Here is a 25,589-nt window from a genome sequence, read left to right on the forward strand (position 1 = left end):
ATGCAGCAATTGTCCAAAACAAAATCCAGAACAGTGGTCTTCTATCTAACTGCTTCACTTGTGCTGAATATCCAGGCCATGTGCAACTGATTCCTTTTCCGGTCCGAACGCAACTTTGTACTGTATTTCTGTAAGCACATCTATATAAAGCTCAATAATGTGATAGATCAAGGAATACTCCTCTTTCTACCCCTAGCTATATTTTAGGCTTTGGGACGCTGCAGGCATAAAGTCTATAAGACATCTGAGTGCTGCTGCAGGCAGCACAAAGGCATCACCGCATTATTCCATCTTTGCTGGTACAATATTTGTGGAGGTTATAAGAGGACATTGTTGCCATGTTTAGGGATAAGGTTTCAGCTAATATTTTTGTTTTATTTGGGGCCCAGTTATATTTAAAACTTCAACTCAAGCTGCATAATTGCTTTTTACAGGGAATATTAATATTTTCTATAAAGGCAATCGGGGCATTATTTGCATTGAGGGCACTTTTAAGAAGGCAATCAATTACATTAATGCTTTAAGTGGTATTTGAGTGAACTTTTACTTTAGGGGTGCACTAAAAAGGCATAATTACGTTAGGGAGCACTCAGGCAATATAACCTCTAAAGGAATGCATTGAGTGCACTATTACTGCCTGGGAGAGCAAAATGGAGGGACGTGTACTTACTATGAGATACAAAAAATGCAATAGTTTCATCTAGGAAACAAAGGAGTCTGTGTATTTCTTTCAATAAAGGACTTTATTCTGGTTGTGTATCTTTTACAATATTACTGTGAGGTTAGTAATGAGGACGTCTTTTGGACGCCTCTCCATTACTAACCCCTGGGGTTGATGTCAGTGGCCATGGAAAAGCTGACATCAACCCCAACCCTATTACCCCTCTTACCATTGCACCAGCGCAGGTGGGAAGAGCAATGCTAAGCACCAGATTTGGAGCATTTTAGTGATACACCATTTCTGGGGAGGCAGAAGGCTGATGTTATTAGACTGATGTTATCCATGGCACCTTGCCTTGCTATTAATATCAGCCCACAGTTGTCTGTTTAGCCTTTACTGGTTAGAATGTATAGAAGGACCCTATGTTTCTGTAGTCCCTTTGAAAACTAAAGGCTAAGCAAACATCTGTGAGCTGTTATTAATAGCCTGAGAACATTTCAGGATAATAGCCCCTTTCCCAGATTTTAAACACCAGCCCCCCACCTGTCGTTTTTCCCTCTGCTGGTTTTGAAAAAAAAGGCAGGAGCCCACACCTTTATTTTTATATAAATGTGTTTATTTACTTATCCCATATATTCAACTACAGGAAAAAAAAAACACACAACTCTTTCAATTGACTGGTTTATAAAAGAACATGTGCAATTTTCCTCAGTCTACACAGATTAAATCAATTGTGTATCATACGTTTTTTGTTACGACAAAAACACAGATGTTGCGCATGGACTCATAGACAGCACATGCATATGGACAAACAGACACATGTATGCTACCCATATGGAACATGGACATTGCACACACATATACGGATGGCACACAGACATACAGACACATGGATGCAGCACATGATTGGTACACGGATACAGACCACGGATCCCATATGTACTGGTTTTTTTGTGCAGGAATCACCAGGATCCTTTCATGGACCCCAAAAATCAGTCTTATTTTTCACAATAACTGTAGTTTTGACCAGGGGTGCCCAATCTTTTACATGCCGCTGTATGGAATTAATATTTAGTTTTAGTGTTGCTGCCCACCCCATACTCAGCAGTTCATTAAGAAGCCCTCCTACTCTGAACTCATTCCGTTTTAATTGCACCTGTTTGAACTCCACACCTGCATAAAATGCACTTGTGCACACACTCAATCAATCACACTACAATCTCTCCACCATGGTCAAGACCAAAGAGCTATCTAAGGACACCAGTGACAAAATTAGAGACCTGCACAATGATGAGATGGGCTGGAAGACAGTAGGGAAGCAGCTTGGTGAGAAGGCAACAAAATGGAAGAAACACAAGATGACTGTCAATCTTCTTTGGTCTAGGAATCCATGCAAGATCTTGCCTCTTGGGGTAAGGATGATTTTGAGAAAGATCAGGAATAAGCCAATAACTACACTGGATGACCTGGTCTATGATCTGAAGAGAGATGGGACCACAGTATGAAACATTAACATTAGTAACACACTACACCATCATGGATTAAAATCCTGCAGGGCATGCAAGGTTCCCCTGCTCACTCCAGAAAATGTCCAGTCCCTTATGGATGCTTATACATTACTAACCCCTGGGCTGGATGTCAGCTGAAACTGCAAAGCTGACATCAACCCCAACTCTATTACCCCACTGGCCCACTGGCCACCGCACTAGGGCAAGTGGGAAGAGCGAGATTTATGGGGCAGCTGACTTCTGGGGCAGCTGAGGGCTGATGTTCTTAGTCTGAGATGGGGTGAAAATTCATGGCCCCTCCTAGCCTATTAATATCAGCCCGCAGCTGTCTTCCTAACCTTTGCTGTTATTTAATTATATGGGGGACTAATGTCTTTTTTTGGAAGGGGTCCCCAATTTTAATAACCAGTAAAGGCTGATTAGACAACTGTGAGTTGATATTAAAAGCCTGGGAAGCTCCATGTTTATTTCCCCTTCCCTGACTATAAACATCTGCCCCCAGCTGTCGGCTTTCCCTCAGCTGGTTAAAAAAAAATAGGGGGACCCTACGCCATTTTTCTCTTGAATTTATTGAATTATTAGCTAAATACACTGCACTAAATATATATATGTCACTAACATTTTTCTATCTGTCTATTCTGTCTTTATACATGATGTATTCTATCTATTCTATTCTGATGGGTGACATTGTGAATTTATTGTACTCGGCTGATGAAATGTCAGGTTTTCTAGGAGCTGGTTGAGTAAAACTCAGATGGCGCACACATGGTCCATGTGCCATGGGATTTTTTTCTCGCAGCCATTGACTTGCATTTTCAAAACTCATCCGTTATACATGGTCACTCGCAGCATGCTGCAATTTTGTTCTCAGTCTGAGCCAAGCTGAGAAAAAAATCACAAATGATCACTGAATAATTGGCTGTTAGACTGCAATCTGATTTTTTAATCTGATTGCACTTGCCTGTTTTTAACGCAGATGAGTATGTCCCTTAAAGTGTTTGTTGTTTGTGTTTTCTAAAAATAAACCCATAATTGTGAAATGTAAGACTGGTCTATGTGACCTTTAAAAAATGGCAAATTAAATTGATATATTCTTAAATTAAAGATTTTATAATGAGGTCAATAAAAGTATAATTATTAAACCATGTTTAGCTCAATTATGATGTAAATGATGGATGCAAAACTGTCAAATTCAATATTTGATTTCAGGTTCTGAGTAAAAAGGGATCATAAAACACATTAGGAAACTATCTACTGTATGTCATGAAAAAATCTGTTTTGTCTAAAACAGCAAACAGTATATAGGAAGGAAGGTATGGAGCTGAAATTTTCCAGCAAGTGAGGGTAATAGAAGGGAAGCTTGAAGTGATCAGGACATTTTTTTTGTTATTACACTAATGAGCCAGCCCACTAGGCAAATATGGAAGGAAAACTAAAACTGTCAGAAGGGAAATTATATACAAGTTACAAGCAAGAATTTTAGCTGCACTATGCTACAGCTGAAGAAAGTGATATTCATTTTTTACTTTGTAACCATAGGTACAATTTGGTCAATTTATAAAAACTGGTGTTTTGCATGTCAATTATAATGAACGGGGCCACTGTTGTAAGATGCACCTCATTCATTATTGGGTGAATGTCGCTTAAAAAGGTTGTCCATTACATCTATAACCCATTCTGAATCCTTATGTTTCCACCCAGTAAAGTAATGACACTTATACTCAGCTCCCGATGTCTTGATTTGTCTGAGGAATGATGCCAGTGCTGACTACAACTGTCATCAGCGTCGCCTAGTCTTGCTGATTGCAGGGAGACCACGTAACTAGGGTTGAGCGAAACAGATCGGACGAAGTGAAAAATCGCCTACTTTCGGCAACGTCGGGTTTCGTGAAACCCGACCCTAGTGTGGGATCGGCCATGAGGTCGGTGATCAGCGCGTCACAATCGCGTTTCGTATGACGTTTTCAGTGCCATTTTTCAGCTAATGAAGGAGGACGCAGAGTGTAGGCAGCGTGATGACATAGGTCTCGGTCCCCACCATCTTAGAGAAGAGCATGACAGTGATTGGCTTGCTTTCTGCGGCGTCACAGGGGCTATAAAGGGGCGTGCACGCCGACCGCCTTCTTACTTATGCCGATCTTAACATAGGGAGAGGTTGCTGCAGCTGCATCAGAAGAAGGGATATAGTTAGGGAGGGAAGATTAAGCCCCGAAACTGCTTGTGCTGTAGCGATTTCCACTGTCCAACACCACCTTTTCTTTGCAGGGACAGAGGAGTTTATATTTTTGTGCATCAGCTCTGTAGCTTATTAGGCTGCCTTATAAGGCTCCCTGATAGCTGCATTGCTGTTAGTACGCCGCTGTGCAAACCAACTGCTTTTTTAACAGCAAAAATCCTGTTGCTCCTTTCTGCACAGTTCTCTTGTTTCTTTGTCCACACTTTTGTGTGCAGCAGTCCTTTTTATTGCTGCCATATTTGTCCTGAGATCATTGTAGGGAGATTGAAATTGTACTACAGTCCTTGTATTTTTTTATATATCTTCCAGCCACGTTCTGCCACTTACATTGTGTAGTGTAATACACTGGGTCTGAGTTTTGGTGCAGTCTCCCCCTCCCAAAAAAAGGGAGATTTAAATTCTCCACAAGTTTATATACACCTTCTACCTTGTTTCACAGTACCATATAACGGTTGTTATTTTGGTTAGAATTTTCCAAAAATGAGGAAGTCTGGTGGAAGAGGCCGTGGGCGGTCGTTGCTAGCTGGTACTGATGGTGGTGGTGGTGGTTGAGCATCTGGTGGTAGTGGGAAAAGCAAAATAGCACCAAAAGCTCGAGGTGCTGAGCCAGCGTCATCGTCTGGCTACACAAGGCCTCGAAGGCTCCCTTATCTGGGAGTAGGAAAACAGATTTTAAAGCCTGAGCAGCAGGAAAAAGTTTTGGCTTTCCATGCTGACTCAGCCTCTAGCTCTTTCGCCTCCTCTTCAGAAAGTTCCAAATATAAAAGCAGCGAGTTGTCAGTAGATGCTCCCGGTCAGGAACAAGTCGCTTCCTTCACCCAAACCAAAAGTGAAGGATGCGGCAGGCGACACTACAGTTTAGTCCATCGAGCTCTTTACACATACCGTGCCTGGGTTAGAGAGGGAAATTGTTAACAGCCCACTACAAGATGAATCGGACATGAAGTGCACAGATGCACAGCCACAACTAGATTATTATGCTGTTCCAATGACTCAGATCACTACATTGCCCTCGCAGTGTACTGAGCCAGAGTCTGACCCTGATGAGACTATGGTGCCCGTCCCGAATGCTAAAGCACCTTACACGGTGACACAGAGGAAGGTGCACAAGACATTGAAGAGGAGGTGATAGATGACCCAGTTGTTGACCCAGATTGGCAGCCATTGGGGGAAGAAAGTGCCACTGCCAGTAGCTCAGAAGCGGAGGAGGATGATCCGCATCGACTCTCCACTCTAGTCTCAAGATCGCATCTCACCACCTGTGCACTTGACCCACTCCCATCCCACCTCATCCCAAACCTCACCACAGTCTTCATCCCATCCCTAACCCATCTCTTCAACCTATCACTAACAACTGGTGTTTTCCCCTCAAGCTTTAAACATGCCTCCATCACACCTATCCTCAAAAAGCCCTCTCTTGACCCATCCTCTGTATCTAGCTATCACCCTATATCACTTCTCCCCTATGCCTCAAAACTACTGGAACAACACATTTACCTTGAACTGTCCTCCCATCTCTCTTCTTGCTCCCTCTTTGACCGCCTACAATCTGGCTTCCGGTCACACCATTCCACCGAAACTGCCCTAACTAAAGTCACCAATGACCTCTTAACCGCCAAGAGCAAGCGACACTACTCTATCCTCCTCCTCGACCTGTCGGCTGCCTTTGACACAGTGGACCATTCCCTATTATTACAGACCCTCTCATCCCTTGGCATCACAGACTTGGCCCTATCCTGGATCTCATCATACCTAACAGACAGGACATTCAGCATCTCCCACTCACACACCACCTCCTCACCTCGCCCCTTATCTGTCGGAGTCCCACAAGGTTCAGTTCTTGGGCCCTTGCTCTTCTCCATTTACACCTTTGGCCTGGGACAGCTCATAGAATCTCACGGTTTTCAGTATCACCTCTATGCTGATGACACACAGATCTACATCTCTGGACCAGATATCACCTCCCTTCTAACCAGAATCCCTCAATGTCTGTCTGCTATTTCATTCTTCTTCTCCGCTAGATTTCTAAAACTTAACATGGACAAAACAGAATTCATCATCTTTCCCCCATCTCACGCGACCCCCCCCAACGAACCTATCCATTACAGTAAATGGCTGCCCACTCTCCCCAGTTCCACAAGCTCGCTGCCTCGGGGTAATCTTTGACGCTGATCTCTCCTTCAAACCACATATCCAAGCCCTTTCCACTTCCTGCCGCTTTCAACTCAAAAATATTTCACGAATCCGTTCATTCCTCAACCATGAATCTGCAAAAACCCTAGTCCATGCCCTCATCATCTCTCGCCTTGACTACTGCAACCTCCTGCTCTGTGGCCTCCCCTCTAACACTCTCGCACCCCTCCAATCTATTCTAAACTCTGCTGCCCGACTAATCCACCTATCCCCCCGCTATTCCCCGGCCTCTCCCCTCTGTCAATCCCTTCACTGGCTCCCCATTGCCCAGAGACTCCACTACAAAACCCTTACCATGACGTACAAAGCCATCCACAACCTGTGTCCTCCATACATCTGTGACCTCGTCTCCCGGTACTTACCTACCCGCAACCTCCGATCCTCACAAGATCTCCATCTCTACTCCCCTCTTATCTCCTCTTCTCACAATCGTATACAAGATTTCTCTCGCGTATCACCCCTACTCTGGAACCCTCTACCACAACACATCAGACTCTCGCCTACCATCGAAACCTTCAAAAAGAACCTGAAGACCCACCTCTTCCGACAAGCCTACAACCTGCAGTAACCACCGATCGACCAAACCGCTGCATGACCAGCTCTACCCTCACCTACTGTATTCTCACCCATCCCTTGTAGATTGTGAGCCTTCGCGGGCAGGGTCCTCATTCCTCCTGTACCAGTTATGATTTGTATTGTTTAAGATTATTGTACTTGTTTTTATTATGTATACCCCTCCTCACATGTAAAGCGCCATGGAATAAATGGCGCTATTACAATAAACAATAATAATAATAATAATAAAATCAGCCATCTACATTGCAACAGCTTTCATCTGGCAGGCCCATATCTGATCAAAAATGTTTGTCAAAACAAAAAAACAGTTTTAGGACAGTGTGGCCATCTGGTGAAAGTAGCACAGCGTGCAATGCCTGAAAAGGTAATCCATAGTAGGAAGAGTGCAGTGTGGGAATTTTTTTAACCAATATCCGAATGATCAGTGCAAAGTTATCTGTAAGAAGTGCTCAAAGACCTTTAGCAGAGGGAAGAATCTCCTAAATTTAATTACAACGTGCATGTGTAGACATTTAAACAGCATCCACTTGCAAGCATGGACTAACTACCAAACCTCCAGTACCGTTGGTGTACCTGCTCAGAATGAAGATAGTCAACAACGCTACATTGCTTCCCTCACAGTAAGCCCACCGGTTAGGACACCACCAGCAGCAAATGTGGAGGTATCGTCGCAAGGCCAAAGCAGTCAGGGAATCACAAGGTTCTTGGTAGAAAACACTGTAGGTAGGCCAACATCAAGAATACCATCACCAATCCTCTCTCAATCTGCCATGTCCACCACCACCCCTGCTAGTTCCACCATATGCAGCTCTCCAGTCCAGCTCACCCTGCAAGAGACTCTTGTTAGGAAAAGAAAGTACTCGTCCTGTCATCCGCGTACACAGGGTTTGAACGCTCACATTGCTAGATTAATCTCGTTAGAGATGATGCCCTACAAGTTGGTTTAAAGCGAAGCTTCCAAAGCCCTGATGCCTACGCAGTACCACGCTATGACCTACCCAGTTGACACTTCTTTGTGAGAATAGCCATCCCAGCCCTCCAGCAGCATGTCAAAGACCGCATTGTCCATCCACTGAGACAATCAGTCAGTAGAAAGGTGCACCTCACAACAGATGCATGGACGAGTAGGCATGGCCAGGGACGTTATGGGTCCATCACGGCGCACTGGGTTAATGTGGTGGATGTAGGGTCCACAGGGGACAGCCACAGTGGGACAGTTCTGCCTAGCCCACGGTCTAGGAAACAGTTTGCTGTAGGTGTTCGCCACCCCTCCTCCTCCTCCTCCAGAAGTGAATGCTCGTCCACAGAGTGCAGTCGCATGACCACTCCATTCGCAGCTGACAGTGTTGCACACGAGGTGTCCCATTATGGGACAGCTAGCGGTAAGCGTCAGCAGGCTGTGCTACAAATGAAGTGTTTGGGTGACAACAGACACACCGCAGAAGTACTGGCCGAGTACTTGCAGCAACAAACTCAGTTGTGGCTGGGCAGTTTACATCTTGAGGCAGGCAAGTGTTGTGAATTCTGTGGCTGAATTCACTCCTGTGGTCACAAGTGGTACTGCAGCTTCTGAGCTTCCTCCCTCAGGTGTTCTGGTGAGCTCGTTAACTGCTTCATTACTTAACTCCGCCTGATGCTGCTATCCTTGCTCCTTGTCAATGTTTCAGTGTTGGATCTGAGCTTGTCCTGATTGTTCCTGTGACCTGCTGCTCTGTATAGCTAAGTGCTTTTTGCTTTTTTGTTGCTTTTTTTCTGTCCAGCTTGTCTTTTGTTTTGCTGGAAGCTCTGAGACGCAAAGGGTGTACCGCCGTGCCGTTAGTTCGGCACGGTGGTTTTTTTTTGCCCCCTTTGCGTGGTTTTGCTTTAGGGTTTTTTGTAGACTGCAAAGTTCGCTTTACTGTCCTCGCTCTGTCCTAGAATATCGGGCCCCACTTTGCTGAATCTATTTCATCCCTACGTTTTGTCTTTTCATCTTACTCACAGTCATTATATGTGGGGGGCTGCCTTTTCCTTTGGGGAATTTCTCTGGGGCAAGTCAGGCCTATTTTTCTATCTTCAGGCTAGCTAGTTTCTTAGGCTGTGCCGAGTTGCCTAGGTAGTTGTTAGGCGCAATCCACAGCCGCTTTTAGTTGTGTTTAGGATAGGATCAGGTGTGCAGTCTACAGAGTTTCCACGTCTCAGAGCTCGTTCTTGTATTTTTGGGCATTTGTCAGATCACTGTGTGCGCTCTGATCGCTAAGCACACTGTGTTTCTGGATTGCCTTGACAACACCTGTCATTAGCAAACATAACAGTACAAGGAGCCCAAACTAATGATTCTCAATAGAGGGAAAGAAAAAGTTCTGACATCATTTTTTTTTTTTTCTGCTCTGTGTTCACTTTTTTTTTTTTCCCCTAGACATTTGGGTGATTCTGGACACAGGTGTGGACATGGATATTCAGGGTCTGTGCTCTTCAATGGATAATCTTGTTATAAATGTACAAAAAATTCAAGATACTATTGATCAGAAATCTATGTTAGAACCAAGAATTCCTATTCCTGATTTGTTTTTTGGAGATAGAACTAAGTTTCTAAGTTTCAAAAATAATTGTAAGCTATTTCTGGCCTTGAAACCTCATTCTTCTGGTAATCCTATTCAACAGGTTTTGATTATTATTTCTTTTTTGCGCGGCGACCCTCAAGACTGGGCATTTTCTCTTGCGCCAGGAGACCCTGCATTGAGTAGTGTCGATGCGTTTTTCCTGGCGCTCGGATTGCTGTACGATGAGCCTAATTCAGTGGATCAGGCTGAGAAAAATTTGCTGGCTTTGTGCCAGGGTCAGGATGATATAGAAGTATATTGTCAGAAATTTAGGAAATGGTCAGTACTCACTCAGTGGAATGAATCTGCGCTGGCAGCTTTGTTCAGAAAGGGTCTCTCTGAGGCTCTTAGGGATGTCATGGTGGGATTTCCTATGCCTGCTGGTTTGAATGAGTCTTTGTCTTTGGCCATTCAGATCGGTCGACGCTTGCGCGAGCGTAAATCTGTGCACCATTTGGCGGTACTGCCTGAGGTTAAACCTGAGCCTATGCAGTGCGATAGGACTATGACTAGAGTTGAACGGCAGGAATACAGACGTCTGAATGGTCTGTGTTTCTACTGTGGTGATTCCACTCATGCTATTTCTGATTGTCCTAAGCGCACTAAGCGGTCCGCTAGGTCTGCCGTCATTGGTACTGTACAGTCCAAATTCCTTCTGTCCATTACCTTGATATGCTCTTTGTCGTCGTTTTCTGTCATGGCGTTTGTGGATTCGGGCGCTGCCCTGAATCTGATGGATTTGGATTATGCTAAACGTTGTGGGTTTTTCTTGGAGCCTTTGCGGTGTCCTATTCCATTGAGAGGAATTGATGCTACACCTTTGGCCAAGAATAAACCTCAATACTGGGCCCAGCTGACCATGTGCATGGCTCCTGCACATCAGGAAGTTATTCACTTTCTGGTGTTGCATAATCTGCATGATGTGGTCGTGTTGGGGTTGCCATGGCTACAAACCCATAATCCAGTATTGGATTGGAATTCCATGTCGGTATCCAGCTGGGGTTGTCAGGGGGTACATGGTGATGTTCCATTTTTGTCGATTTCGTCATCCACCCCTTCTGAGGTCCCAGAGTTCTTGTCTGATTATCAGGATGTATTTGAAGAGCCCAAGTCCGATGCTCTACCTCCGCATAGGGATTGTGATTGTGCTATCAATTTGATTCCTGGTAGTAAATTCCCTAAAGGTCGATTATTTAATTTATCCGTGCCCGAACACGCCGCTATGCGCAGTTATGTGAAGGAATCCCTGGAGAAGGGACATATTCGCCCATCGTCATCACCACTGGGAGCAGGGTTCTTCTTTGTAGCCAAGAAGGATGGTTCGCTGAGACCGTGTATTGATTACCGCCTTCTTAATAAGATCACTGTTAAATTTCAGTATCCCTTGCCATTGTTATCTGACTTGTTTGCTCGGATTAAGGGGGCTAGTTGGTTCACTAAGATAGATCTTCGTGGTGCGTATAATCTGGTGAGAATCAGGCAAGGAGATGAATGGAAAACTGCATTCAATACGCCCGAGGGTCATTTTGAGTATCTAGTGATGCCGTTCGGACTTGCCAATGCTCCATCTGTGTTTCAGTCTTTTATGCATGACATCTTCCGTGAGTATCTGGATAAATTCCTGATTGTTTACTTGGATGACATTTTGATCTTCTCAGATGATTGGGAGTCTCATGTGAAGCAGGTCAGAATGGTTTTTCAGGTCCTGCGTGCTAACTCTTTGTTTGTGAAGGGATCAAAGTGTCTCTTCGGTGTGCAGAAAGTTTCATTTTTGGAGTTCATCTTTACCCCTTCTACTATCGAGATGGATCCAGTTAAGGTCCAAGCCATCCAGGATTGGATTCAGCCGACATCTCTGAAAAGTCTGCAAAAGTTCCTGGGCTTTGCTAATTTTTATCGTCGCTTCATCTGTAATTTTTCTAGCATTGCCAAACCATTGACCGATTTGACCAAGAAGGGTGCTGATTTGGTTAATTGGTCTTCTGCTGCTGTGGAAGCTTTTCAGGAGTTGAAGCGTCGTTTTTGTTCTGCCCCTGTGTTGTGTCAGCCAGATGTTTCTCTTCCGTTCCAGGTCGAGGTTGATGCTTCTGAGATTGGAGCAGGGGCGGTTTTGTCACAGAGAGGTTCTGATTGCTCAGTGATGAAACCATGTGCTTTCTTTTCCAGGAAGTTTTCGCCCGCTGAGCGTAATTATGATGTGGGCAATCGAGAGTTGCTGGCCATGAAGTGGGCATTCGAGGAGTGGCGTCATTGGCTTGAAGGAGCTAAGCATCGCGTGGTGGTATTGACTGATCATAAGAACTTGACTTATCTCGAGTCTGCCAAGCACTTGAATCCTAGACAGGCCCGTTGGTCGTTAGTTTTTGCCCGCTTCGACTTTGTGATTTCGTACCTTCCGGGCTCTAAAAATGTGAAGGCGGATGCTCTGTCTAGGAGTTTTGTGCCCGACTCTCCGGGTTTATCTGAGCCAGCGGGTATCCTCAAGGAAGGAGTCATTGTGTCTGCCATCTCCCCTGATTTGCGGCGGGTGCTGCAAAAATTTCAGGCGAATAAACCTGATCGTTGTCCAGCAGAGAAACTGTTCATCCCTGATAGGTGGACTAATAAACTTATCTCTGAACTTCATTGTTCGGTGTTGGCTGGTCATCCTGGAATCTTTGGTACCAGAGAGTTAGTGGCTAGATCCTTCTGGTGGCCATCTCTGTCACGGGATGTACGTACTTTTGTGCAGTCCTGTGGGATTTGTGCTAGGGCTAAGCCCTGCTGTTCTCGTGCCAGTGGGTTGCTTTTGCCCTTGCCGGTCCCAAAGAGGCCTTGGACACATATTTCGATGGATTTCATTTCTGACCTTCCCGTTTCTCAAAAGATGTCAGTCATTTGGGTGGTCTGTGATCGCTTTTCTAAGATGGTCCATCTGGTGCCCTTGGCTAAATTGCCTTCCTCCTCTGATTTGGTACCTTTGTTCTTTCAGCATGTGGTTCGGTTGCATGGCATTCCTGAGAATATTGTTTCTGACAGAGGTTCCCAGTTTGTTTCAAGGTTTTGGCGAGCCTTTTGTGGTAGGATGGGCATTGACCTATCCTTTTCCTCGGCTTTCCATCCTCAGACTAATGGCCAGACCGAACGAACCAATCAGACCTTGGAAACATATCTGAGATGTTTTGTTTCTGCAGACCAGGATGATTGGGTGTCCTTTTTGCCGTTGGCTGAGTTCGCCCTTAATAATCGGGCCAGCTCGGCTACCTTTGTTTCTCCATTTTTTTGCAATTCTGGGTTCCATCCTCGTTTCTCTTCAGGACAGGTTGAGTCTTCGGACTGTCCTGGTGTGGATTCTGTGGTGGATAGGTTGCAACAGATCTGGACTCAGGTAGTGGACAATTTGATCTTGTCCCAGGAGAAAGCTCAACTTTTCGCTAATCGCAGACGCCGTGTGGGTCCTCGACTTCGTGTTGGGGATCTGGTTTGGTTATCTTCTCGTCATATTCCTATGAAGGTTTCCTCTCCTAAATTTAAACCTCGTTTTATTGGTCCGTATAGGATTTCTGAGGTTCTCAATCCTGTGTCTTTTCGTTTGACCCTCCCAGACTCCTTTTCCATACATAATGTATTCCATAGGTCGTTGTTGCGGAGATACGTGGCACCTATGGTTCCATCTGTTGAGCCTCCTGCCCCGGTTTTGGTGGAGGGGGAATTGGAGTATATTGTGGAAAAGATTTTGGATTCTCGTGTTTCTAGACGGAAACTCCAGTATCTGGTTAAATGGAAGGGTTATGCTCAGGAAGATAATTCCTGGGTTTTTGCCTCTGATGTTCATGCTTCCGATCTTGTTCGTGCCTTTCATGCGGCTCATCCTGGTCGGCCTGGGGGCTCTGGTGAGGGTTCGGTGACCCCTCCTCAAGGGGGGGGGTACTGTTGTGAATTCTGTGGCTGAATTCACTCCTGTGGTCACAAGTGGTACTGCAGCTTCTGAGCTTCCTCCCTCAGGTGTTCTGGTGAGCTCGTTAACTGCTTCATTACTTAACTCCGCCTGATGCTGCTATCCTTGCTCCTTGTCAATGTTTCAGTGTTGGATCTGAGCTTCTACTGATTGTTCCTGTGACCTGCTGCTCTGTATAGCTAAGTGCTTTTTGCTTTTTTGTTGCTTTTTTTCTGTCCAGCTTGTCTTTTGTTTTGCTGGAAGCTCTGAGACGCAAAGGGTGTACCGCCGTGCCGTTAGTTCGGCACGGTGGTTTTTTTTTGCCCCCTTTGCGTGGTTTTGCTTTAGGGTTTTTTGGAGACTGCAAAGTTCGCTTTACTGTCCTCGCTCTGTCCTAGAATATCGGGCCCCACTTTGCTGAATCTATTTCATCCCTACGTTTTGTCTTTTCATCTTACTCACAGTTATTATATGTGGGGGGCTGCCTTTTCCTTTGGGGAATTTCTCTGGGGCAAGTCAGGCCTATTTTTCTATCTTCAGGCTAGCTAGTTTCTTAGGCTGTGCCGAGTTGCCTAGGTAGTTGTTAGGCGCAATCCACAGCCGCTTTTAGTTGTGTTTAGGATAGGATCAGGTGTGCAGTCTACAGAGTTTCCACGTCTCAGAGCTCGTTCTTGTATTTTTGGGTATTTGTCACATCACTGTGTGCGCTCTGATCGCTAAGCACACTGTGTTTCTGGATTGCCTTCATAACACCTGTCATTAGCAAACATAACAGACAAGGTAGTTAGTGATAACGGATGGAATTTTATGGCTGCGATAGCCCTTTCAGAACTTAAACACATACCTTGCCCGGCTCACATCTTGAACCTGGTGGTGCAGTGCTTCCTGAAAAATTATCCGGAGTTACCAGCCCTGCTCCTGAAGGTGCGAAGACTTTGCTCGCACATCCGCCGGTCGCCCGTACACTCCAGCCATATGCTGAACAATGAGCGATCGCTGAATCTTCCCCAGCACCGCCTAATAATCGTCGTTTCAACAAGGTGGAACTCCACACTGCACATGCTTCAGAGGCTGTGCGAACAGAGGTGTCCTGTCATTTATTTGTGGGAGGATACACATACACGGGCAGGCAGTTGGATGGCAGACATGGAGTTGTCTGGTGTGCAGTGGTCGAAGCTCCAAGACCTCTGTCAAGTCCTTCAGTGTTTTGAGGAATGCACACGGCTGGAAGTGCAGACGACGCCATCATAAGCATGAGCATCCCACTAATGCGTCTGCTGATGCAAAGTTTGACACTCATCAAGGAGCAGGCGTCTGCAGCCGAGGAGGAGGGAAGCCTTGATGACAGTCAGCCATTGTCTGCTCAGGGAACTCTCCTGGACGAGATGGTGGACGGAGAGGAGGTGGAGGAGGATGATGGGGATGAAGATTTATGGGAGGAGGATGCTTCTCAGGGAGCAATAGAAACTGGTGGCGTTGCAAAGTCAGGTACAGGATTTTTGCGGGCCACAAGTGATGTTGATTTGCAAGAAAGTGCTCCTCAACCCAGCACAAGCAGTAAATTGACACCTGGAACATTGTCTCACATGGCAGAGTATGCCTTGCGTATCCTAAAAAGGGACCCCCGCATTATCAAAATGATGACGGATGACGATTACTGGTTGGCCTGCCTCCTGGATCCATGATACAAATGAAAATTACAAAATATCATGCCACATGAGAAACGAGCAAATATTGGCTACCAAACAAGTAACTCTTGTAGACCATTTGGTTCAGGCATTCCCAGCACACAGAGGCGGTGATGGTTCTCACACAAGCTGTAGGGGGCAACATGGCAGAGGTGTTAGAGGTGCACAAATCCGAAGTGGTGTTGGACAGAGGGGTTTTATGACCAGGTTGTGGAGTTATTTCGCAATGACCGCAGACACAACAGGTAGTGCTGCATCATTTCAAAGTGACAGGAGACAGCATTTGTCCAGTATGGTTACCAACTACTTTTCCTCCCTTATCGATGTTCTCCCTCACAGGTCATTCCCCATTGCTTACTGGGCATCTAAAATAGACAACTGGCCTGAATTGGCAGAATACGGTATGCATTACAGGAGCTCGCTTTCCCAGCTGCTCGTGTGCTATCTGAAAGAGTCTTCAGTGCTGCTGGTTCAATACTGACCGAAAAAAGGACACGTCTGGGTATCCGAAATGTTGATCTAACCTTCATTAAAATGAACCAATCATGGATTTCAAATTATTTTGCCCCACCTTTCCCTGCTGACACGTAGCTTGTCTGAAAAATGTCTTGCTTTTGGCCTCCTCTTACTGACTGCTCCAATTCCTCCATTTGCAGCTGCTGAATGTCCACCTTAGGCCATTTTAAGGCTATGTGCAGACGTAGGCAGGGTCCCCTGCGGGTTCTCCTGCAGCGGATTTGATAAATCTGCAGGGCAAAACTGCTGCGGTTATCCCTGCAGATTTATCACGGTTTGTCTTGCGGATTCCGCTGCGGGTTTTGTTTTACTATTGATGCTGCATATGCAGCATCAATAGTAATGTTAAAAATTATTTAAAAAATGATTAAACTCACCCTCTGACGTCCCGTTCTCCTCAGGGCTTCACGCGGTGGTCCGGTTCCAAAGATGCTACGCGAGAAGGACCTTAGTAACGTCATGGTCATGTGACCGTGACGTCATCGCAGGCCCTGCTCGCATAGCCACCCTGAGACCGGACCGCCGCGTGCAGCACTGAGAGGTGAGTATATCATTCTTTCCAGTTCACCACCTGACAGCACACTGGAGGACTTCCTTCTTATCCTTGATGGGACAGGAAACACGAGAGGTTAAAAGGACCCTCCCCCTACCACTCTTCAGTGTTTTTCCTGTCCCATCAGGGATAGGAACGGACGAGAGGATCTACCATTCTTTGCGGGGGGATGTGGATTGGGGGGCTCGGCCTCACCCTTCCCTCCATGAGACACCCGCTGGCTGACACCCGCCCGAGGGTCCCTCGGCCTACCAGTGTAGCGCTGCTCCTGGTATGGGGTTCGCTTCTCCCTGGCGGGGGCACTCGATCTCTCTGTCCCGTCCCCTGGTGCGCGCGATCCCAGCGGCGGCCTCTGCAGATGCCGGCGTCTCCATGCGGCCAAAATCATAGGAGAGGAACAGGCGTCTCTTATGAAAAATATGAGAGCCATGATAAGGGAGGAAGTTCAGGCTTCAGTCTCAAGTCTGGTACTCCCTCAAGTCTCACCTTCACCTTTGGAGAGGCCAATGAAAAGGCCGAGGGTCGATTACTCTTCCGAAGACTCATCATCCTGTGGGTCGGAGGTAGGGGAGGAAGATGAGAGTAGAGATCCTCCGGAGAAAGGGAGAAGATATTTGTTCTCCGCCACAGACACAGGAGAACTGTTGGAAGCAGTGCGGCATACCATGCAAATCGAGGAGCCTCAGCCATCTTGTTCCATTCAAGATGAAATGTTTGGGGGCTTGCGCTCACAGACCTCTAAAGTCTTCCCTGTAAACTTTCATATCAGATCCATGATTCTGGAAGAATGGGAGGAAGCTGAGAAAAGACTGACTATCCCTAAGGACTTCAGACTTTGCTTGCCATTTGATCCAGATGAAGTCAAAGAGTGGGTCGATATACCAAAGATAGACATACCTTTGGCTAAAGTATCCAGAAGGACGGCGATTCCTTTTGAAGACTCTTCCAATTTAAAAGAGCTCATGGACAGGAAGGCAGACGGCCTTCTAAAAAGGGCCTGGGAAAGTTCTTTGGCGATCATTGGGGCTAATATTGCAGCGACATCAGTGGCCCGCTCCATGGACCTTTGGTTAGATGATCTTCAAGATCAACTGGTAGCCAAGACTCACAGAGAAACTCTCCTGAAATCCCTACCTTTGCTAAAATTAGCAACTACCTTCTTGGCAGACGCATCTGCAGAGTCTGTTAGGTTCGCGGCTAGGGGTCAATCTCTATCTAATGCAGCCCGTAGAGCTATTTGGCTTAAGAGCTGGTCGGGGGACATGCATTCTAAAAATAAATTATGTTCTATACCCTTTTCCGGGGGCAGGGTCTTCGGACCGGTCCTCGAAGATATTTTAGAAAAAGCCGCAGATGTAAAGAAAGGTTTTCCGGAAGAAAAGCCTAAAAAATTCGAGCCCTTTCGGAGACCCCGCTATAGTCAAAAACCCGATTTAGGGGTAAGGGAAAACAGGGTAGATGGAGCTACCAGAAAGGAGGGGATAACAGGCCTAAAAATAAAGAAGCGGGCTACTTGGGACCAGGGTCTAGCTTCCGCAGGAAATGACGCCATCAGAGTAGGGGGTCGTCTGACAGGATTCCTGGGAGGATGGAGGGAGATTACAACAAGTCCATGGGTCTTACAGATTGTATCCCAGGGGTACAAAATAGAATTTACATCCCTTCCTCCCGAAAGATTCCTGATGTCCAGCTCCCATCTAAAGCTATCATCCCCCATGTGGTCAGATATTCAAGACCTTTTAACCCCTTCACGACATGCGCAGTAATAGTACGGCGCATGTCGTGTCTCCCCCTTTGATGTGGGCTCCGCCGGTGAGCCCACATCAAAGTTGCGACATTTCAGCTGTTTCGTACAGACCCTTGAGACCTCTATGGTTACTGATGCAGGCCTGCTGTGAGCGCCCCCCTGTGCATTAAAATGCAATAACGGGTGATCAAAAGAACGCATCTGCCTTGAAATGGTATCATTAAAAAGGTCAGCTCGGCACGCAAAAAATAAGCCCTCACCTGACCCCAGATCACGAAAAATAGAGACGCTTCGGGTATCGGAAAATGGCACTTTTTTTTTTTTAAGCAAAGTTTGGAATTTTTTTTCACCACTTGGATAATAAATAACCTAGACATGTTAGATGTCTATGAACTCGTGATGACCTAGAGAATCACAATGGCAGATTAGTTTTAGCATTTAATGAACCTAGCAAAAAAGCCAAACAAAAAACAAGTGTGGGATTGCACTTTTTTTTCAGTTTCACCGCACTTGGAATTTTTTTCCCGTTTTCTAGTAAAAGACATAGTAAAACCAATGGTGTCGTTCAAGATTACAACTCGTCCTGCAAAAAATAAGCCCTCACATGACCATATTGACGGAAAAATTAAAAAGTTATGGCTCTGGGAAGGAGGGGAGTGAAAAATGAAAACGCAAAAACGAAAAAGGGCCGCGACTTGATGGGGTTAAAAATGGCGGCTATTGTTCCCCCTCGGGAAGAGTGCAGGGGTCACTACTCCAATCTCTTCTTGATAACAAAACCATCGGGAGAATCGAGAACGATTATAAATTTGAAACATCTGAACAATTGGGTCCTTTACAAAAGGTTCAAGATGGAGTCGATTCGGTCTACCATCCCTCTGTTGGGAAAAGACATGGTAATGTGCACTTTAGACTTAAAGAGTGCATATTACCATGTACCCATTTATCTAAGTCATCAGAGGTTCCTGCGGTTCGTGGTAAACTTGGAAGGAAAGATCTACCATTTCCAATTCCGCTGTCTCCCCTTCGGCCTGGCTTCCGCTCCCAGGGTTTTTACAAAACTTATGGTGGAAGTAGTCGCTTTCCTGAGGAATCAGGATATAATGGTGATTCCCTACTTAGACGACTTCTTAATAGCGGCAGACTCAGAAGTCCAGCTCAGGATCAACTGTCAGTCCCTCATCTCAACACTAGAGAATCTGGGATGGATTATAAATTGGGAGAAATCAGATCTAATCCCAAAACCAAGAATAAAATTCTTGGGAGTCATGCTCGATTCGCAAGCAAGAATGTCCTTTCTTCCAGAAGACAGGTTAAAGGGCATTATAAAGAAGATCCGTCACTTTTCTCGAGGCCGAAATATGATCAGAGATGGGATGAAAGTACTAGGTCTGATGACGGCCTGTATCCCTTGCGTAAGATGGAGCCAGTTTCATTCTCGACAGCTTCAGAGGGGAGTTCTGAGGAGCTGGAGCAGAAGGCAGAACTCACTGAACCAGACCCTGAGCCTTACTCCGCAGGTCAAAAGATCTCTGGTGTGGTGGACTCTTCCCAGAAACCTCCGACTGGGGGTGCCATGGCTTCAAACACCAAGCATATTAGTTACAACAGATGCCAGTCAGCACGGTTGGGGAGTTCATGTACAGGGAAGATATTTTCAAGGTCGCTGGGAAAAGGAAGACAGCAACCAGTCATCGAACCACAGAGAGGTCTTACCGGCGGCACAGCATCTGCTGCAGAACAAACACGTGAAGGTCTTCTCAGACAACACGACAACGGTAGCCTTCCTGTGGCAAGACATCTGGCGTTACAGGACCTGGCGGAACAGATATTCAGGTGGGCAGAAAGGTCGGTTCTGTCAATCTCGGCGATCCACCTGGAGGGCTCCAAGAACCAGTTGGAAGATTTCCTCAGCAGGAGAAGTGTATCCCCCACGGAGTGGGAACTGAACAACGACGTGTTCAGAGATCTGTGTCAACGTTGGGGGATGCCAACGGTGGACCTATTTGCAACTAAAGGAAATGCAAAGCTCAAGATCTTCTACTCCCTAAACCCTTGGGAGAGTCCAGCCGCGATCGATGCCTTCTCACAACCCTGGAACCGCGGTTTTCTGTATGCATTCCCTCCTCTAGCGATGATCCCGAGGACACTCAGAAAGATCTGCGAGGACGGGGCTAAAGTCATCCTCATAGCTCCTCACTGGCCGAAACGCAGTTGGTTTCCATTGTTAAGGAAACTGTCAGTGGAAGAACCCCTCCTGTTACCAGAAAGAGAGGATCTTCTTCTACAAGGTCCAGTTCTACACCAGAATCCAAGAGCACTTCAGCTGGCGGCCTGGATCCTGAACGGAAGGTCTTGAGGGCAAAAGGGCTTTCAGATGACGTCATTTCTACCCTTCAAGCCAGCAGGAAGCCGGTGACATCGGCTATCTATACAAAAATATGGAAGCGATTCTGTGGGTTTTGCGGAGAGACGACAGTTGATACTGACCATCCAAATATCCCCAAAATTCTTGACTTTCTGCAGTCAGGGTTTCAAAAAGGTCTTAGACCAAGTACATTAAGGGTCCAGATAGCGTCCCTGAGTGTATTCTTCGATTCTTCCCTATCTGCCCATCCCTGGATTAGCCGTTTCTCTAGAGCAGTCCAGAGATTAAATCCATTGATTAGAAGGTCAGTCCCGCCGTGGGATCTGAACTTGGTTCTAAATTTCCTATGTGAACAGGCGTGGGATGTAACAGGGGATATAGAAATTAATAAACTCTCCCTTAAAACTGCATTTTTAGTTGTGATCACGTCGGCAAAAAGATTGGGGGAACTACAGGCTCTGTCGGTGCAGAATCCATATTTGCAGATCTTCGAGGATAAATTAGTACTTAGACTCGATCCGGCTTTTCTCCCTAAAGTCGTGTCAGATTCAAATATAAATCAAGAGATTGTTTTAACATCATTTTGCCAGTTCCCTAAAAATCAAAAGGAAAGATTTTACCACAACTTAGACGTAAGAGACTCGGTGCTCAGGTACCTTGATTTATCCAGACCCTGGAGACGGGACAACAATTTGTTCGTCCAGTTCAGGGGTCCAAATAAAGGTAGAATAGCGTCTAAAGCGACTATCGCGCGGTGGATAAAATCCACAATCAGTTTAGCTTATAAGGCTAGAGGGCAAAATTCCCCGGTCGACATCAAAGTCCATTCATCTAGGGCCATGGCCACGTCATGGGCAGAGAAAGGGGGGACGACGGTGGATCAGATCTGCAGGGCTGCATCATGGTCTAACCTTAGTACCTTTTCTAAACACTATAAGTTAGATGTGGTGTCACCTCAGTTGGCTTTCGGTAGAAAGGTACTTCAAGCAGTGGTCCCTCCCTAAATACCAGTCTCCTTTGGTATTTCTCCAGTGTGCTGTCAGGTGGTGAACTGGAAAACAGTAATTAGACCTACTGGTAATTGTATTTCCAGGAATCCATCCTGACAGCACTATTAGTTCCCTCCCCAATGTATGTTCTTTATACTCATGTGATGTAACATTTGTGTGATTGATTATTTTGTTGGAATAAACCTTTGTTTTTGCATCCATCCAGATGTGTTACTTTGGAAAAGCACTGAAGGGTGGTAGGGGGAGGGTCCTTTTAACCTCTCGTGTTTCCTGTCCCATCAAGGATAAGAAGGACGTCCTCCAGTGTGCTGTCAGGATGGATTCCTGGAAATACAATTACCAGTAGGTCTAATTACTGTTTTTTTTATTTTAATTATTTTATTTTTACACAAATATGGTTCCCAGGGCCTGGAGGAGAGTCTCCTCTCCTCCACCCCGGGTACCACCGGCACATGATCTGCTTACTTCCCGCATGGTGGGCATAGCCCCATGTGGGAAGTAAGCGGATCAATGCATTTCTATGTGTGCGGAATCACTGTGATTCTGCACAAAAGAAGTGACATGCTGCGGATATTAACATGACATTTGTAAAGTGACATTTCTGCGTGGTTCTTCCCGCAGCATGTGCACAGCGGATTGCGGTTTCCATAGGATTACATGTTTAATGTAAACGGAATGGAAACTGCTGCGGACCCGCAGCATCAGAATCGCTGCGGTTCTGCGGTAAAACCGCAACGTGTGCACATAGCCTTATACCTCCCTAAATGGGCAGACTCCCCCACAGGACCGTGGTCACCACTTGGCGCAAGAACCCGTGTGAGTGCCGTTTGCCTGGACAGGTGCGTGTGCCCACTCTTGGGCGACGGCACTGGCACAGGGTCCTTCATAGTACAATGAAGTGTCTCTGATGGTGATGGTGCACAACCAACATCAGACACACCGTCGTAATATGAGGGGCCCTGTGCCAGTACTGCCGCCCACGAGAGAGTGTTTTCCCCAGCTCGAACAGTGCTCTACCACTTGCAAAACTTACCTCTCCCTGCTCCACCACTGTGTAGTCTGTGCTGTTAAATCCTTCAAAGGCACTGCCAATACAAATTTGTTGAAATTATAGATGATAGTTAAAATATGCAGGGGCCCAGGCCTCCATTTAGACCAGTTAATACTTTGCGCCAACTACCACTGTCTGCTACTCAGCAGAGGAGCCCACCCCAGTACCTAGCAATACCACCAGTTTATTTATGAACAATTTTTTTGGCAGACATTTATCCGATTTTATTATTTTGGCCTACTAACTGTGTCAGCCACTTATTACAGTTGTCCTCTACTGAACAAAGCAATGCTGCCTGTGTACTGCTCTTACCAATTTTGAACTGCATTTAGCCTACTTTTTTATTTTAGGCCTACTAAGTCTGTCTGAGCCACTTATTACAGTTGTCCTCCACTGAACAAAGCTATGCCACCTGTGTACTCCTCTTACCAATTTTGAACTGCATTTAGCCTACTTACTTATTTGGGCCTAGTAACTGTGCCAGCCTCTCATTACAGTTGTCCTCCTCCGCTGAACAAAGCTATGCCGCCTGTGTACTCCTCTTACCAATTTTGAACTGCATTTGGCCTACTTACTTATTTGGGCCTAGTAACTATGTCAGCCTCTCATTAAAGTTGTCCTCCACTGAACAAAGCTATGCCACCTGTGTACTCCTCTTACCAATTTTGAACTGCATTTAGCCTACTTACTTATTTGGGCCTAGTAACTGTGTTAGCCTCTCATTACAGTTGTCCTCCTCCACTGAACAAAGCTATGCCGCATGTGTACTCCTCTTACCAATTTTGAACTGCATTTAGCCTACTTTTTTATTTTAGGCTTACTCAGTCTGTCTGAGCCACTTATTACAGTTGTCCTCCACTGAACAAAGCTATGACGCCTGCGTACTCCTCTTACTAATTTTGAACTGCATTTAGCCTACTTACTTACTTGGGCCTAGGAACGGTGTGAGCGTCTCATTACAGTTGTCCTCCTCCGCTGAACAAAGCTATGCCGCCTGTGTACTCCACTTACCAATTTTGAACTGCATTTAGCCTACTTTATTATTTGGGCCTATATCTGTGTTTCCTCCTCATCCTGCCCATTGCCCAGCCACTGCTAGATGAGTCTGCTGGTACATTGACCCAGACCACTACATTTCCCTTGCACTCTACACAGCCAAAATCTGACCCTGCTGAAAGTCAGGTTCCCCTTCCCGCATAATATACCACCTTACACGGGGACAAAGAGGAAGGTGCAGATGAAAGTGCAGGTTCCTTCATCAGGTGGGGGGGGCATACTCGTTGGCACTGGCACAGAGCCCCTCATAGTACGCAAACGTGTCTCTGGCAGTGGGAGGCACCGCCCGCCGTCAAACACACCGCCGTACTATGAGGGTCCCTGTGCCAGTGCCAACTCGTGGGCCCCCCTGCTTGCTCAGGACCACAGCACTTGCTGTGACGTATTCTGTGTTTCCTGGGCCCATGAAAATCTTGAGCCAGCCCTACCCCCCACAACTTTAGCCAAATGAGCCCCTGTTTTCAATGCCTAACTATTATTATAAAGTAAATTAAGATTGACAAGCTTCAGTCATACGAATTGATGTTTTTGGCATTAAAATGGGCACTATAGGTGTTTTCCTGTCCTCCACTCACTGCCGACTTTGATTCCTCATTGACTTGCATTGGGTTTCGTGTTTCAGTCGGCCCCCGACTTTTCGCAATAATCGGCCGATTTCACCCGATCCGACATTTGATAAAGTCGGGTTTCGCGAAATCCGACTCGATCATAAAAAAGTAAAAGTCGCTCAATTCTAGTTGTGATGTTGAAGTTGACATGGAGGAGAGCCCACTTGAACGAGCACTTGATATCCGTTCAAGCACCTGCTGCTTTTGTGCCTCATCTGGAATTTTTGGCTATGCTTTTAGTGATGGTCGTAAGAAAGGATCATATCAATTTGTCCACGAAAAGAAGTAGACATTTTACTTTGGCTGGAAGATGGTCTTTCTTCTGCAGATGTTACTGTTACTTTACCATCTACCCCACGGACACAACCTTTTTTTCCCTTTCCAACATGCCTATTCCCCTTTCCACCAGCAGCAGGCCTTTTGCCACTCATTTTAGTCCTTAACTAATTGGCAATTTTGTATCTGTAGTTGTTGGCACAAAAACCAATGGATGAAAACTGAGCAGAACAGTGGCCAAACTGTGGTACTAGGCCCAAAACTATTAACTGGGTTAGATGCAGTAAAAGTTTAGATACACAGGCGGTGTAGTTAGTTTCACAGGTGGGCTACTCTGCTGACGTGCAGACACTGCTCCTAGGCCCAAAACTATTAACTGGATTAGAAGCAGTAAAAATTTAGATACACAGGCGGTGTAGTTAGTTTCACAGGCGGTCTACTCTGCTGATGTGCAGACACTGCTCCTAGGCCCAAAACCATTAACTGGATTAGATGCAGTAAAAATTGAAATACACAGGCGGTGTAGCTAGCTTCACAGGTGGGTTACTCAGATGACTATCAGAAAATGCTACTAGCCATAAAGGATTGGCTGAGCTAGATTACACCAAATGCTGTGACAAACACTTGCACAGCACTGGCACAGACCTGCCAGGCAAACAGTGCTATGAACTGCTGTAACCTACCCTGAAAAGGGCTGATAATACAACTAGTCCCGACTTCTCCCGACTCCCTAAACCTATCTCTCTGAAAATTCACTCCAAAAAACACACTTAGGCTGGTTTCACACTTGTGTTTAGGAACGCTGCGTTTGTACCGCATATAAACGCATGCGTCATGTTTTCCTATGTTTAACACTAAAAACGCATGCGTTTTTTTATACGCGTTTGGCCGCGTTTGACGACGCATGCGTTTTTACGATGCATGCGTCCTGCCGCGGAAATGCAACAGGTAGTAATTTTCAGAGGCGTCTATTTGGTGCATGGAAACACATGCGTTCATTTGCGTTTGATTTGCGTGCAAAAATACATTGCTGTCTATGGAAAC

This window comes from Ranitomeya imitator, chromosome 4, assembly GCF_032444005.1.
Source record: "Ranitomeya imitator isolate aRanImi1 chromosome 4, aRanImi1.pri, whole genome shotgun sequence".
In the NCBI taxonomy this organism is placed as follows: domain Eukaryota; kingdom Metazoa; phylum Chordata; class Amphibia; order Anura; family Dendrobatidae; genus Ranitomeya; species Ranitomeya imitator.